Source organism: Micropterus dolomieu, linkage group LG08 (genome assembly GCF_021292245.1).
Source record: "Micropterus dolomieu isolate WLL.071019.BEF.003 ecotype Adirondacks linkage group LG08, ASM2129224v1, whole genome shotgun sequence".
NCBI lineage: Eukaryota > Metazoa > Chordata > Actinopteri > Centrarchiformes > Centrarchidae > Micropterus > Micropterus dolomieu.
Window position 1 is genome coordinate 6,355,187 of NC_060157.1, and position 14,885 is coordinate 6,370,071.

General features: G+C 40.8%; 1 protein-coding gene across 3 annotated transcripts in view; it reads left to right on the top strand.

The window, feature by feature from the left end:
- Positions 1-14,885, top strand: part of LOC123975244 (teashirt homolog 2) — a 105,477-nt gene that overhangs the window by 17,922 nt on the left and 72,670 nt on the right. The window contains exon 3 of one of the 3 annotated variants that reach the window (XR_006826012.1): positions 7,875-8,601. The exons of the other annotated variants lie outside the window; for them this stretch is intronic. The gene's annotated coding sequence lies outside the window, so the exon portion shown is untranslated. Of the gene's footprint in view, positions 1-7,874; positions 8,602-14,885 lie in introns of those variants that run through there. 3 annotated transcript variants of the gene reach the window in all.

Here is a 14,885-nt window from a genome sequence, read left to right on the forward strand (position 1 = left end):
CACACTGTGAGGAGATATTTGCTGAAAAACAAAAAGATGTATTTTTGAAGATAATCGCTTACCCCACCTTTAATAGCATCATTATGCAACAAGCAGTTTATTGGCAACCATGTCTAACGATGACTTGCTAACTTGTCAAGGCGGTGTACATGTTTTGGCATGAGTCCTATAAAAATAAAAGCGCTATTCTTCCTTGAGCTGCTTTACTTAATAGCAATGGAGCTTTCTTTCCGTCAGTTAAATTGCTTTGATGCATTACAAAAAAACACACAAGGTAAGAACCTTGTTTATGATAGAGAAAGCCCTATCCACCTGGGTCCAGCAGTTTTTAAACTAGCAGCTTCTGTTATTTGTGTTAGGGCGTGCAATGTAATAATTGATTAATAATGCAAAGCTTTAGGGAAAATTATAACCCCTAAAATGAGGGCGAAGATTGTGCTTGTGCCGAAGCAAATCAACAGCGACAGAATAGCACCAGGGATTACAACATCTGCAGTCTGTGGTGTCGAGGTTAACTTGCCCTGTGATTACAAAACCCATTTCCCGGGAGCAGGTGTTACATTGACACCGTTGCGATCATGTATGTGCAAATGCTGGTGCAAATCAAAGCACACACCGCCACACACACACACACACACACACCGACACACACACACGCGCAAACTGAAACACCCAATCACACGAAGAGGGTGAGAGAGCAGAAACAAAAGAATGGCTGCTTCCCCAACCATATGCTTTTGGCCTCTATGCCTGTGAGACCCGTGTGAAAACATGAATGAGCAGCCTGCAAATCGATAGGGACAAGAGATCTAGTGTCTAGCAAATCCAGTGCAGACTGACATGTTCTCCATGTAATCTCCTGCATTGTGCTGTGAGGGGAAAGATTATCCTTCTCTGACTGGCTGGTAAAAGGTTGCTTTGCTGTAGTTCATGTCTGTGTGAAGGGAGGGAGCATATGCCTCTCTGTAAACGATGCTGGCTCCCCCTCCTCCTCTGTCAGAGACTGGATTATGTCCAACATTATCCACCCCCCTCACACACACCCGACTCTCCAATAAAGGACTTTCTCTCTCCCCTTCTCCTTTCAAAAATCATTGGATTTATGACAGTGGATTTCGTAAAAGTTCTGCGCCAATTTTGATGCCTGCTAAGTACCCCGGCAGGATTAGAAGAGGCCTCTTGATGTGTGCACTCCAGTGTGTTGAGCAGTGTATTGTGGTCAGGGTTATCAACTGAGGAAAGAAGGCAGTAGTACATAGTGCATAATGATAAGGCTCGTTATACACATCAAGTGCTGAAAGCAGAGAGTGAGAAAGAGCATGTGTGTTTGTTTAGAATCAATAGAGAACACTATTGCATTTAATTTGTCTTGTGCTGCCTTTTCCACCTCTTTGCTTTACATTCATAAACAGCAGATTAGAGGAGATGGCTAGCCCCACTGTAGCGGCACCATTATAGCAGATGCATGGGAAATGGCATAGGAATAGCTTGAATGAAATGACTGCTTACATTGACTGTAAATTGAAACTTAACATTGCTGCACAATTTATAAAGTCATAATAAAAGGCAGCGACTAGCTCCGGATACACTTGTAAAAAAGCAGTATACACGTTGTAAATTGTAATGAAATACAGCAATGACTTTGCCCTGATCTAGAAATAAACAGGAAAAAGTTGTGCAATATCTGATTCAAGATTTATTGTGTCACGCTTGTATTGGCGCATGTGTGTGTGTTCTTCAAGTCTAGACACAAGAGGCAGACAGTCACCTTCACAGCCAGCTATCCCCGCGAACAGCCCGCCTGCATTTCTCTCTGTGATGATGTTAGGTGGCCTGCATGTGTAGCCGTAAATTCAGAATCACTGAAGCAGTTTTGAGTGGCCGCCTGCAGTCTGACTGTCTGACAGAAGGTCTGGCTTTGGGCAGGTGTGAGACGAGGAAGAGCCAGGTTAGACTCAGTTAATAAAGCCTCAACCAGTTCCTCAGTCTGCCCTTGGAGATCAGTTACATCAAAGCACCAATCAAAAACTGGTGCAGATATAATTTGTCATCAGGGATTTCCTGCTAGAGAATTATAGAGAAGATACAGGCCGATCAATACTATGGATTTTCACTGCAGTGGCTGATTGTCCAATTGCTGTGAAACATGTACCGAGATAAAGGGCACGCCTGCCATTTTGTAACAGACTGCAGAGTCAGCATAGGGCTTGTCAGATACTTATAGGCTGCTGTGATAGAAAATTATCATGCTGCAGTGTCCAAGTACTATTTAACACATTTTTCCTCCATGGGACGTGATTCATCACAGATACCCTCTCTTCTCTGCTTTTGAGGGGGCATCACTCTGCGTCATTGTCAAGTGCGGCTCTGGCCACACATGGATGGTGTTTAAAAGAAGCAGACACAGACGGATGCCACTGCAATGCAATCCCTCCGCTAGAAAATATCAACCAGAATTAGAAAAGATATGGGAGGAATATGTTAAATTCCCCAAACACCCTTCAATGCTGACCACTTAAAGCATTTACTAAAGACTTCAAAAAGTCCTAATCATTTTAGCTCACGTCTTAAAAAGAATTATTATTAGACCAGTACATTGTTGAACATTTTAAGAATCTTTTGTGCCTCTGAGGACCTGTTGCACCCACCGGCACTGGCCTCCAGTCACACCATACATGGGTATGGAACACCAGTATATATGGTCAGCACAAACCCTTTAGGTTTTCCAATGTCATTAATAAATGTGTGTTAGAGCACTTTGTTATAGAGCCTCTATCTATTTTTCTTAATCCTGCTGTGGTCTGACATTGATCATAAAAACTGATGGACCAAGACCAAATTATAGCCTCCTGGACAGCAGGGTGGCACAGTGAGTAGCAACACCCCAGGTTCATGGCCCCAGCATCGACCAGTTCATTTTTCACGCAGCGAGGTCAGCAAAAAGTCACATCTCTGTTTCAGGGGTGAGTAGAGTACTACACGCAGGTACATTAAGGCTGGCCTTTGCTGGGTAGCCTCAACTTCATGCAGTGAGTTTTTTAGGCATGCCAGCAACATGTCGGTCGGTCGGTCGGTAGGTCCACCACTTTGGTCCAGACTGAAATATGTCAACAACTACTGGATGTACTGTCATGGAATTCTGATGTGGGTGATCCCCTGACTTTCTGTCTATCACTACCATGAGGTTCACATTTGTGGTAGAGTGGAGAGAAATTTTGTTGAGAAATTTAAATATGAACATAAAATCTGGTACACATATTTGTGCCATCATCATGTAAAAATTTAAGATTTTCCAGTGCGTTGGTTTATGACCAAATGACCTTCAATTCAGCCTCAGCTGTACTTTTTGTTTAGTGCTAATTAGCAAATGTTAGCATGCTAACACACTAAAAAAGGATTTTGAACACTGGTAGCATTTAGTTCAAAGCACTGCTGTTCATAAGTACAGCCTCATAGAGCTGCTAACATCGCTGTGTATCCGACCTGTTGAAAGTAGGCTATAAAGTAGGTTATGAAACTATTCTGTGTTTTTGATGGATGCGAAAAACCGCAGATAAATCAAACCTGTTCCGAAAACTTGAATGACAGATGAAAATTTTGGAGCCTGTGTGTAAACGTGATTGACACAACGTGACGTCATATTTCTCTTTTAACTTTGACAATACTATAAAAGGTATAAAATGTACCAGTGCGATTGACTCCTGGCAAAATACACAAATTCACTAAACTCCTATGCTAACGCATCTGTTACTTCTTCGAATGGTGGGAGTAGATGAAGACATTTGTGTTGATTCTTGCAACCAACAACAGAGAAATTGGTGTGCTTTGCTTATTTCCACATCTATTTGTTACTGGAGTCAGCTTTGGACACCTTACATCTGGCGCCCATGATAGAAATATAGGAATTTGCTTAAGAGCTTCATTTGGTGAAATTCCCATCAGATAGACCCGTAGTCCATGTCATAGAATGAAAACAAGCATTTCAGAGTGGGTGGGCCTTAAACCATGGAGCTCTAAATGGAGCCGAGACATGTCTGTCTTTGTTGTATATGCCAAGCCAGTTTGCAGACGCAGGGCAGCGACTTTGACCTGCATTAGATCTGGATCTAGAGCTGGATGCCAGGCAGAGAAAGGAGACGCTGCAGAGAAAGTGACAAAAGCAATGACCCACAACTAACGCATCTTTTATAGCAGTATAACAGTACATCTGTAAACAGACTAGAGTTAGAGTTTAGGACAAACACAAAATGAAATGTAACCAAACAAACTAAAAGATACACAGTTTTCTAAGCTTTTATTTGCCTTTATTTTGGCACCAGCACCCACTAAAATAATTATACAAAGAATGTAATGAAGCGTTGCAGGGTTATTTCATACCCAACCTAAAGTCTGAATATTGCAACAGTTGTTTTTTTTAACAATGCTCATGGCGTGGCTGGGATGGCAGTGTCAGTCAAGTGGATGGGTCCGCAACTCTTTTCTAGGCTGAAATATCTCAACAATTATATGTTCAATGGATTGCCATGAAAACTTTTACATTTATGTTCCCCTGAATCACCAAAGGAAGTAGGATAAAGCCTACTGACTTTGAGTTTTCATCTATTATCATCAGTAGGTCAAAAATTTTACTTGACTGTTCCTTTAGTGCCACCCATAAGGGTGACATTTGTGATTTTGAGTAATTAAAGAGCTATTGAATGGACTGCCATGAAATGTGGTACAAGCATACAGTAAAATCCTAAACACTCGGTGATCCCATAACTTTTCTATTAGAGCGAACAATGGGAGCCGGCTCCCTTCTGAGGGCCGATTTGGCCCCACATGGTAAAAGAAAGCATGATAATCAACAAATTATACATATACTAATTACTTTTACGTATTGAAATATTCAGAATGTGTAATTATTTATTAACCATACTATACTTTTTTATTACAAGACAGTTCTTCTTGACATTTCACACTTTTTAACCATCAATTTGACAGAATATTTGAATATATTGCAGATGAAGAATCTTGCATATTTATCCCGCAACAAATAAGAATGTAACTCAGGCAGCCAGTGGAGTGGTACTAAATGAAGAGCTGAAAGATCCGGCTCCCTTCAAAGAGCCTTAATTCCCACGACTATTCCCATCAGCCACATCTTTACTTTGTGTTAATTAGTACTAATTAGCAAACTTTAGCATGCTGACATGAGGAACAAAGATGGCAAATATGGTCAACCTTATACCTGCTAAACCTGCTACATCAGTATCCTAGCATGCTGACGTTAGCATTCAGCTCAGTGCAGCCTCACAGATCTGCCAGCTTGGCTGTAAAGTTGTAGTCTTGTTTTGAAGGACTTCATTACCCAGAAGTCATGTAATGTGACACTCTCTCTCTCTCTCTCTCTCTCAAAATCGTTTGGTTAACCCTTTCCCTTTCATGGTTAAGCAGTGGTACCGCATTTCTGTGGTGTAAATATATAGAATTTAAAGTGGATTTACTGCTATTTATACATATACACACAATTTTATTCTTCAGATAGAACATTTTGGTAACATACATTTTCACTTATTTTCATTTTTTCAAGTACTTTCTCAAATTTTACACCTGAAAATGTACCTTTAACATCAACCTCAGAATTAATTACAGGAGTCTGGGGTTATCTCAGGGTTATCGCAAATGATGGTAGTTTCGGAGAAATGCAAAGGTCAGCAATAAAACACCTCAAATTGCTTTATTTATCCAGAACTGAACCAAAGTTCAAAACTGAGACAGAAATTTGCTGAATTAATTTAATCTGGTCATCACTAGTGTAGTACTGAAACCAGTTTCCATGTGATTGATTAGTCAATTGAGGGAAAATGAATTAATTAATGACAACTTTTCAGTGCAGTAGCCTTGACTTCTGACAAAACAAAACTGCTGATCTGACTTTCTTTATTATTCTACAAAGTTGTTGATGTTGACAAGCTGAAGTCATGCCATTTATTTGCCTGTGATGTGGCTGAACATGGGTCCACCTGCCTTGATAAAATCCCACTACAGTCCCTTTTACTCTAAAACACATGGTGTAGCATGTCATCTGGAATGTTATGTGAAAAAACATTGCACATATTTGTCTGTGTGTGTAGATTCAAAACGGTCTGATCCTAAATCTATGCCACACCACCTGTTTTAGTGCAAATTGCACTGCCAAGAGCCTGAAAATGTTGCTGCTCATCTCTACATGCATACACCTGCCATGCTGCGGAGATGCTGAAATAAAGACTTCTGTTATAATTAATTAAACAACAATACAATCTTCTCCACTAACTGAATCTGTCTCACTAAATAACCAAAAGGCTTGATTTTGCCATATTTTCCAAATCCCTCGATTTTTCTGGATTGGTGGACTTCCTACATTTCACAAGTAGCCAAAGTGAATCAGAGGCTGGTCTCGCTGGACTGATTCTTCTCAAAGTCAAAGGTCAACACAAAGTTTACCATTTTGTTTTCCATTCTCCGTCGTCCTACCTGCTGTCTATCTTAAATGACGGGCGTGGAGATGAGCGTTTTGGGAAATATGCACGGCAAAATGAATTCATACTGTAATGTAATGAGGACTTGCATGAGCTGTAATTGTTATTATTGCCAGACACAAATTGAAAAGCATAACCTGTCTGACACCAGCTATCAGTTGTCATTATGTGGGAAAACATGCCCTCATTGCAGATAGCTGTCTGTTGACACCCAAAGTAATTGAGGAGGTAGTCGAGCTGTTGAAGGCTCTCAAAGGGGAGGACGAACACTTGATCAGAGCATTTTTATGTCTTCCGAGATGATTTGATTTCACATAATGTCTATTTTACAGCCAGATATGCCATTAATTTGCATGATAGTGAGCCAAAATGTGACATTTTTATTTAGACGTCCCCACAATGTTTGGAGAACAATTGGGTGGTGTTTTTTCTTCTGTCAGTCTTTCAGAGCAGTGGCGTCTCATTATATCATATCTAACAGAGCAGTGAATAGCTGCCTCTCTCCTCACATTGCTGTGTCAGGTCAATGTGCCATTTTTTAAGTGGTGACGGGAGGGAGGAGGTGGGGGTATATTGTTGACAGCAAGCTGATGATTACACATTTAACTCTTTGTTGTTGTTTACCAACAGCAGAAACGAATAGAAGAAATAAAGAAATTAGCCTCAGAGTTATTCTAAATCCCTTATCGTCTGGGCCAAAAATTGAATGTTTATAGCAGTTTTGCTGTGGACAAACCACCAGGAAGTACTTAAATGTGATCCACTTTGAATGTGGTGACTTCCTATCTGGAAATGTAATTGTAGGTGCAATGTAAAGACAAAGTATTTTGGCAATACATCTACAGCACAGGCCGATGCTCTTTCTCCTGTTAGCTCAGGCTGGCAAACCGGGCAAGTCTGTGCTTGGTGCCTGAAGCGCTGAAGCGAGAACAAGGAGCTTCTTTCCCATGAACTGGAGCCAAGTGCCAGCACTTAAGGTGAAGGGCCGAGGCGCTGGAGAAGTAATTTAATCTGAGGCTCTGCCCAATTCCCTGGGCGGCCGAGTTTAAGAAAGGTCACATAGAGAAACAGGCTCTGGTGACCCCTTCCCAATTACGGGCGCTATAGCAGAACATATCACAGCACCGTCCAAAGTGACAGTCATTTAGCAGCAACTCATCTGAGGGGAGGAAGTGGGAGATGGATGATAAGAAAATAAAAAATGATTTGCCAGGACCTGTTAGCCACTTCTCTACACAGGCCTGCTGCTCCCCCAGCTCCTCCCTGTCTTATTCACACACACTCACATACTCCCTCTCTCTCTCTCTCCTTTCTCTCTGTCTCTTCCCACCCCCTGCCACCCCTGCTGCCCATCTCCCTCCTGCTCCACAGACACGTGACGACTCCGCATGATTATTGGCGCAATCACTCATGTAACAGCCTGCCCAGCTTTCCGTGGGGGCTCCAGTATTTGTCACTGTCACTTCCCCAAGTGCTCCGCCATTGTCTTGGAAATTGTATGTGTAAGGCAAGAGATGCCTGTGACCCACTTCGACAAGGGAGCCAGCGATGTGAGGGCGCTCATCACACAAAAAAACAGCAGTTTGATGTGTCCTATTATGTGTCCCAGCAAGAGCCATAAATAATTGTGACAAGTTTTTTGTTGCGCGTGAAAGTCCTTGACTCTGCCTCCTGTTCCAGCACCTCCTCTCTCGTATGGAGACGCTGCCAAGCACCCCCGATGATAGATGGCACGGTGCAGCAAATGACAACGGGATAGATTTTTAGTTTGTGCTTTGGAAGGGATCAGTAATGGTGCTTTGCTGTACAAAGCAATAAAAGAGAAGGACAAGAGACAGAGGGGGGAGAATGAGGGGAAAACAACAAAAAAAAGATCCATCGATGCCGGAGAGGGAAGAATGATGGTCGGTGACGCATGATTTTTGGGCATTTGAGCACTTAGATATATGAAATCAGCGTTTGTCAAAATGGAATTGTGGTGTGGTATTTGGCCGCTCACCGCAAAAACATACATAAAAAATGCATGAAATACACTTTATGGTATTATATTGTCCACTACCACTGAGGAGGAATAGTCTTCTCTTCTAACAATAAAAGAGCAAATTGATGTGCCCCAGTACAACTGCATTGTTTTTGTTGTTTCTCTTTGCCTTGGACAAAAGCTGTATGCAGTTGTTCAACTATTCATTTGAGTACATTGTTGTTGCTCTTTGTTCCTTGCCAAGCGGTGATTTCGGACTGCTTAGCCGAGGAAAATTTTCTGTGAAAAATCGACATGGACGTTAGATAAAGTACCACCTGCAGGTCTTGGGTGCCAGGCGGGCAGGATACTGGTAGACAGTATGATCAGTCATGGTAATGAGCTCAAGCCTGACATACATGCTTTGAATTATATGACTTTGAGGCCTAGGCAGCCTCAAACCAGGCCTCGGCCATTAGTTCAACCACTCTCTCCTTATCTCAGAGTCAAGCTGTGAAGTTTTAACAGCGCCATCATTCCCCCTTTTTCCTCTCTAAATTGTTCCACCTCCACAGCAGTGCAAAGTAGGAAGGCTCACAGAGGTCAATTAAGATTGTTTGTGTACTCTGACAGAATGTGGTCTTTAGTTAGATAAATATGGGGAGGTACTTTTGCCTGAATCGCTCAAGTCAACAAGCCAAAGTTTATTTCTTTAAACCTTCTTACCAATGACATGAAATAAAATGATTTGTTGATATCAGCAGTTTAAGTGATACAACAGCATTTAAGCATTCATGCGTTCATGTTTGTCTTCTTTAGTAGACCACAGATGCATTTGCTAATTGTATTTCGCTTCCTCTATCACAATTATTAATTTATCTCTTAAGACCACTGCGGCAGTGATGATCATTCATGTCGCTGCATCCGATAGTTAAGAAGTGGGCTTCCGTAAAAATCCATCATGTACATCAATGCACATTACTGAGGTAATTAAACAGGAGGTAATACCGCCAGATATCGTAAAATATCAAGGGGTGATTATACGCCCCTTAACACTGTACAGCCTCAGCACATGGAAATGATGCAGTAGATGAGGGATCAACTGCAAAAAATATATATCACACAAATGTAAATGTAATTTGTCTATTTTAGAGAATCTGTACCATATCCTATGAAAAATACTAATTATTTGAAATATACTGATTACAGCTAGCTGGGAAAGTGGCATTAAAATAATTACTTGTGAGCCCTCTCAGAGTTTGTACATTTAGCACTGTACCACCATTAGGAATAATCTGTCCAATTAAAGGTTGTGTAATTAATTAAGTGCACATTCTGTGAAGAGGAGAAGGGAGAAAATTTATCAACCTGCTGAAATATGACCTATCTTGTCCAAAAGACTAATATGTTTAAACAAAAGATGAAAATTGATGACAACATTATTTGTAACAAAATGCTCACCGTGCAACTATGATGCATCTGTACTTGGATTCGGCTTCGTAGCATTGTCCTCACAAAAGCTATGATGTATTACCCCCGGCTGCCTGGCAATAACTTTCAATGAAGGGCGCTTTGCCTATCTAGTTAAGCAGTCTGTTACTTTATCCCACTTCACATCTCAGGCCTTCACTGTAAGCATCATCTGGTAGATTAAGACATGTTTTCTTAGGTAGAATTAAAAACATGAATTCTATTGAGGCCTTCATAGAAATGTATAGTAGTGGCATATGATGTTGTGAGTAACTGAGGCAGTGTTGGCACTGAGTGGACATCCTGATACCAAACCCTCACAAGTGTAGTAGAGCAGAAAACATCTTGCTGTGCAAAACCTGTCGGGTCATTTCTGTTATAGCGAGAAAATTTGAGCCAATTCTGTGTGTGTGTGTGTGTGTGTGTGCATTTGAGAGCGTGAGCAAGATGCCAACAGTTTGTACAGTTACAATTTGTTGCCAACTCTACATATGGCCTGGATGAACATTTCAGGGAACAGGCATTATAGCCCAGTACATGTACAAACACATGTCTAATGTTACAATGAATGAAGACATGTAAAAACATTGTATTTAAGTGCCACTTCTGACTCAGCCTCTCAGGAGGTACAGTGAGTGTCATTGCAAAATGATTTTAGTAGTAATACAATAATGTCATAATAATGTTCTAATAACAGCAGTAATTTAAACACTCAAATACTGTCTAATACAATTGGGTCTGCATTAATTAACATCACAAAAAACAATCCCCTACTTGTGGAGAATCCGAGAGAATGTCTAGTCAAGTGACACTAATGTTGAGCTCTGACGTGATCTCAAAAGTTGGAAAAGGTGACTTTGGGAGCACCATGGGTGGTCTACAGCAGCAATGTGAAGCACCTAAAACCTGGCCCGTCTGATTTTATCTAGTTGTTGAACTGCAGCGCCAGCAATTTCAGGCCTGCGTGTCCAGACCAACCCGCGCCACCTATAGGCAAGAGAAGTAAACAGTCTTGAGGTGTGTCAGAGTGTTACTGAAGCTTTTTCTCTTTTTATGGCTCCTGTCTTTGTGGGTTGATTTTTGCGGAGATTTTAAACTTGCAAATCTAATGAAACTTAAAGGCTCAGTGTCTATTATTTAGGAGGATCTATTGACAGAAATGCAATATAATATACATAACCTTACATAATGAACCGTTATGTTTTTATTACCTTAGAATGAGCCGTTTCTATCTACATATACCACAGGTCCCCTTATATGGAAGTCGCCATGTTGCGCCGCCATGTTTCTACAGTCACCACCTTGAATACATACGAAGAAGAGTAAGAATAAAAAGAAGAAGAACAAGAAGAAGAACAACAACAACGAGTAAAATTAGTAGCAGTACTAGTAGTAGTAGTCGTCTGGTTTATTAGAAGTAATAAAAGAATGGAAATTTGGACAAATGGTGGCCGTATTTAACACAAGAGCAGGCAGAGAATGTCTCTACAGAAATGTAGAGTCCATGTAGAGTCAACTAGATGTCTGCATGTTGTGTATATGCTCTGATAATGCTAATCCAACACATCTTTCCAGTAGCGTTGTTGTTTTCATGTTGATTCTACATTCCAACATAAGAGCACATAAACGCACTGGAAAGTTAAACCTTGCTCAACTTCCGCTGCAATGCGATACAATGTCACCTGGTGAGGCACAGCGTTGGCCAATCAAATACGTCCAAGATCACGTTCCTGGTAGATGCCTTTGTGACATTATCGCAGTATTTCTGCTATTTACCTCTTGATTTTTGTGGCGGTGTTCCGCTCTATGTATGAAAGCAGTTGTGTTTCTGATTTTGCTTTCATGAGTTCAAGCGAGCATGCGTACGAGCACACACCTGGTTGCAATCATAAAACCGCAACGCTAGTGGCCACTGAAACCTACATATTACCCCTTAAATATTAATTTGGTGTTAGTGTGACACAATGTTCTAATTTCATTTAGTATTTTTATTTATGCATTTTTATTCATAATTTATTAACGGGTGACACAGGTATAGAATCTATAAGCTAAAAAATGCACATGCAAAGAAAATATCAGCTATAAAGAAGTGTTGCTGTAAATCTCTTTGCCTTCAGGTGGCGCAAGAAATAATAATAACAATAACATTTTATTTCTATAGCGCTTTTCAGGGAACTCAAAGACACTTTACAATGAAAGCAGTACATTAAGTACATTAAAAATAGATAGATAAAATACATAAATACAAAAATACATACTAGAAGCGGGTAGTGGGGGGCATAAAACTAGCAAATAGCAGCAGGTGAAAAGTGATAAAATGGCTGCAGCCATTACAGATAGTGTATGAATCTTTAAAGATCAGTTACCTATTTAGAGTCTGTCTGGCAAGTCAAGGCTGCTGCTCTTTACTATTCACAGTTTAGAGTTGTTGATTTCCAGCTCCCAGAGATTTTAATTTCGAAATATGTTCTTGTATTCTGTTACACTGAAACAACATGATAATGGTTGAACCTGTAGCCAAAAAAGGTTTCATGTCCTCTGCTGAAGCACCAGGTGACACCTCCTTTATAGAACAGAGAGAAAAGAATAGGGCCATATTATGGGCACATTTTCTGTTGCGTAAGTGATTTCACAAAGGCAGGTTATACTTTGAGCTCTATGAGCCCCGTAGCCCCAGTGTACTGGGTGGTGGAGTGGAGTGTACCACCGCACCTTCCCAAACTGCCATCCAGCTGACAGCTCCCAGCCAAGGGAGAGAGGAAGAGAGGCTGAAGGGAGAGGGAGACATAAATCCTCTGTCCTATATAAAAAGAAATACTATCTGTGTCAAGGAAAGGTGGGATGCCCTAAAATGAATGATAACAGACTCATTAAAAATAACGGCCGCCTAAATGATAAATAGCTCGCCTCCTGAAAAGAGCTCAGGACAATGGCTTTAACAAATTAAGACTGCAGACTCTGCCCAAAGGTGTTATTGCCCCTCTTCTCTTTCACCAAAATGTCAACTAGCTGTGTTTAGTTCACCATTATGGTCATCATGCTACCTTATGGATAACTTAACATACTGTACCCACCAGTTAATTTTGTTGTACTTCCACAAAAGTGCATTTTTTTTGAAGATGTGGCCGCAGTAAAACAGGCTTTAAGAAAGTTATTCAAGGGTGAAATAAAAAACTATAAAGCACTTAATTTATTCCACATCAGCTGGCATTTGCAGGCGAGAACCTAACAAGGCCGCTGCTGGGTTTGGCACTACAAACAGACCACTCTTAAACATGTAAACCTGGCACCATGCTTTAAAACCAATAGCTAGTGTCTGAGACAGATCTCACATTCCTAATGATGACAGTAAATTAAGCTAAACTATCTCCACACATTCAAAACTGTACACATCTTTTCGGACTGTAAAAACTCAGCCAGCATTCATCAAGTATAAACATTTACATCTGTGTGACATAAACAGATTCCACCGCTGTAAATACTGCAGAGAAGAGACAGAGCCTGGCTCTGTCGGGGGGAATGAAAATGAGGAATGGATGACTCGTGCGAGTCACTGACTTCTGAACTGATAGACGTCCACTCCCGAGCAGGCTTGATGGGGCCAGACGTGTCCGTGAGTGCACCCTCTCCCTGTCTCTTCTGTAAACACTGGCATTCCACATGCATGAGAACATTATTTTGCAAAAGCTTCGTCAAGAATTCAAAGACCTGCAATGACAAGAGTTATGTGGCTCACCAAGAATGGTGTGTTTTATGCTGCTCCATGAATCATGAGATCTGTTTAGAATAGGGATACATGTAGTCAGGTTTTGGGGGGGATGGCATCATGGACAGCTGTTAACTTGGCTCTGAGCTCAGGTTGGGTGTTGTATGGTTGCAGGGAATGTGGTAGTGACAACTTTTTAAGTTCAGAATTTTTGCTTTTGACGAGCGTCCAAATACATGGGGTGACAGCTTAGTTCCTGGCATTTTAATTCCAGTCTCAGATCTAGCAGTGCCCGGTATAGCCAAGCTCTCATGTCTTTATGTACAAACCTGCTCTAAGGACAGATACAGGAAACAAAGCTTTGATCCAGCTGACAGCATGTCCCAATACTATATCTGGCCTGGTAAAAACAAACCACACATACGTATGTACTTGTGTTAACGTCAGAGCAATTTTAATAACAATTTTTAGAAAATTTGCGAAGAACTTTATGCTGCTTTTCTGGCTCAGCTGATTTGTTATGGTCTCTGTGCTTTCATATTGAACTTAACATTTATATCTTGATACCTGAAAACAGATCTAATCTTTCCTTTAGGGATTCACCCAGTCTGTGTTCAGACAGAAGAGTTGACTGGGGGACTTTCCACAAAAGCAAACAACAAACAAAATCCAGCTGAAGTAGGTCATCGGCTGTGAGCTCTGAACAATTGTGAGCAAAGGATACAAACATTTAGTACATGCATGAAGTTGTAGTATGTGTCTGGGTAGTACTTGTTGAATGCCACAGAGCTTGGCAGCTGCTTCTCAACTGCTTCTTGGTGCGTGAAATACACCGCATTGCATTTAAACGTAGCTTCCTTTATGTAGGTTTTCCAGTTTGCATCTTCAGTAAATTACTGCAGCATTTAATTTAGTGTGGTCATCTAAGACTGCAAAGGCCAAAATGGACATTGTAAGGGTTTAAAAAAAAATCTAAATCAGATATTATGTACTGTAATGTGTGCATTGAAATGTGCTTGCTTTGCTACCAACAATGACCCTGTAATGATTTCACCAAAAGTTGTTTAAAGAAAATGGTAGTTTGAGTGAAGTTGTAGACAAGAGTTGCAAGAAGAGGATGATGGGGGCTTCTAGGCAATTCAAGCACTTGTACTGCTTGATTATACATAGCAACGCTGTGATAAGACTTCATTGAAATTTACAACAAGCAATCTCTACCATATGGACTCACCAAATGGAGATCACA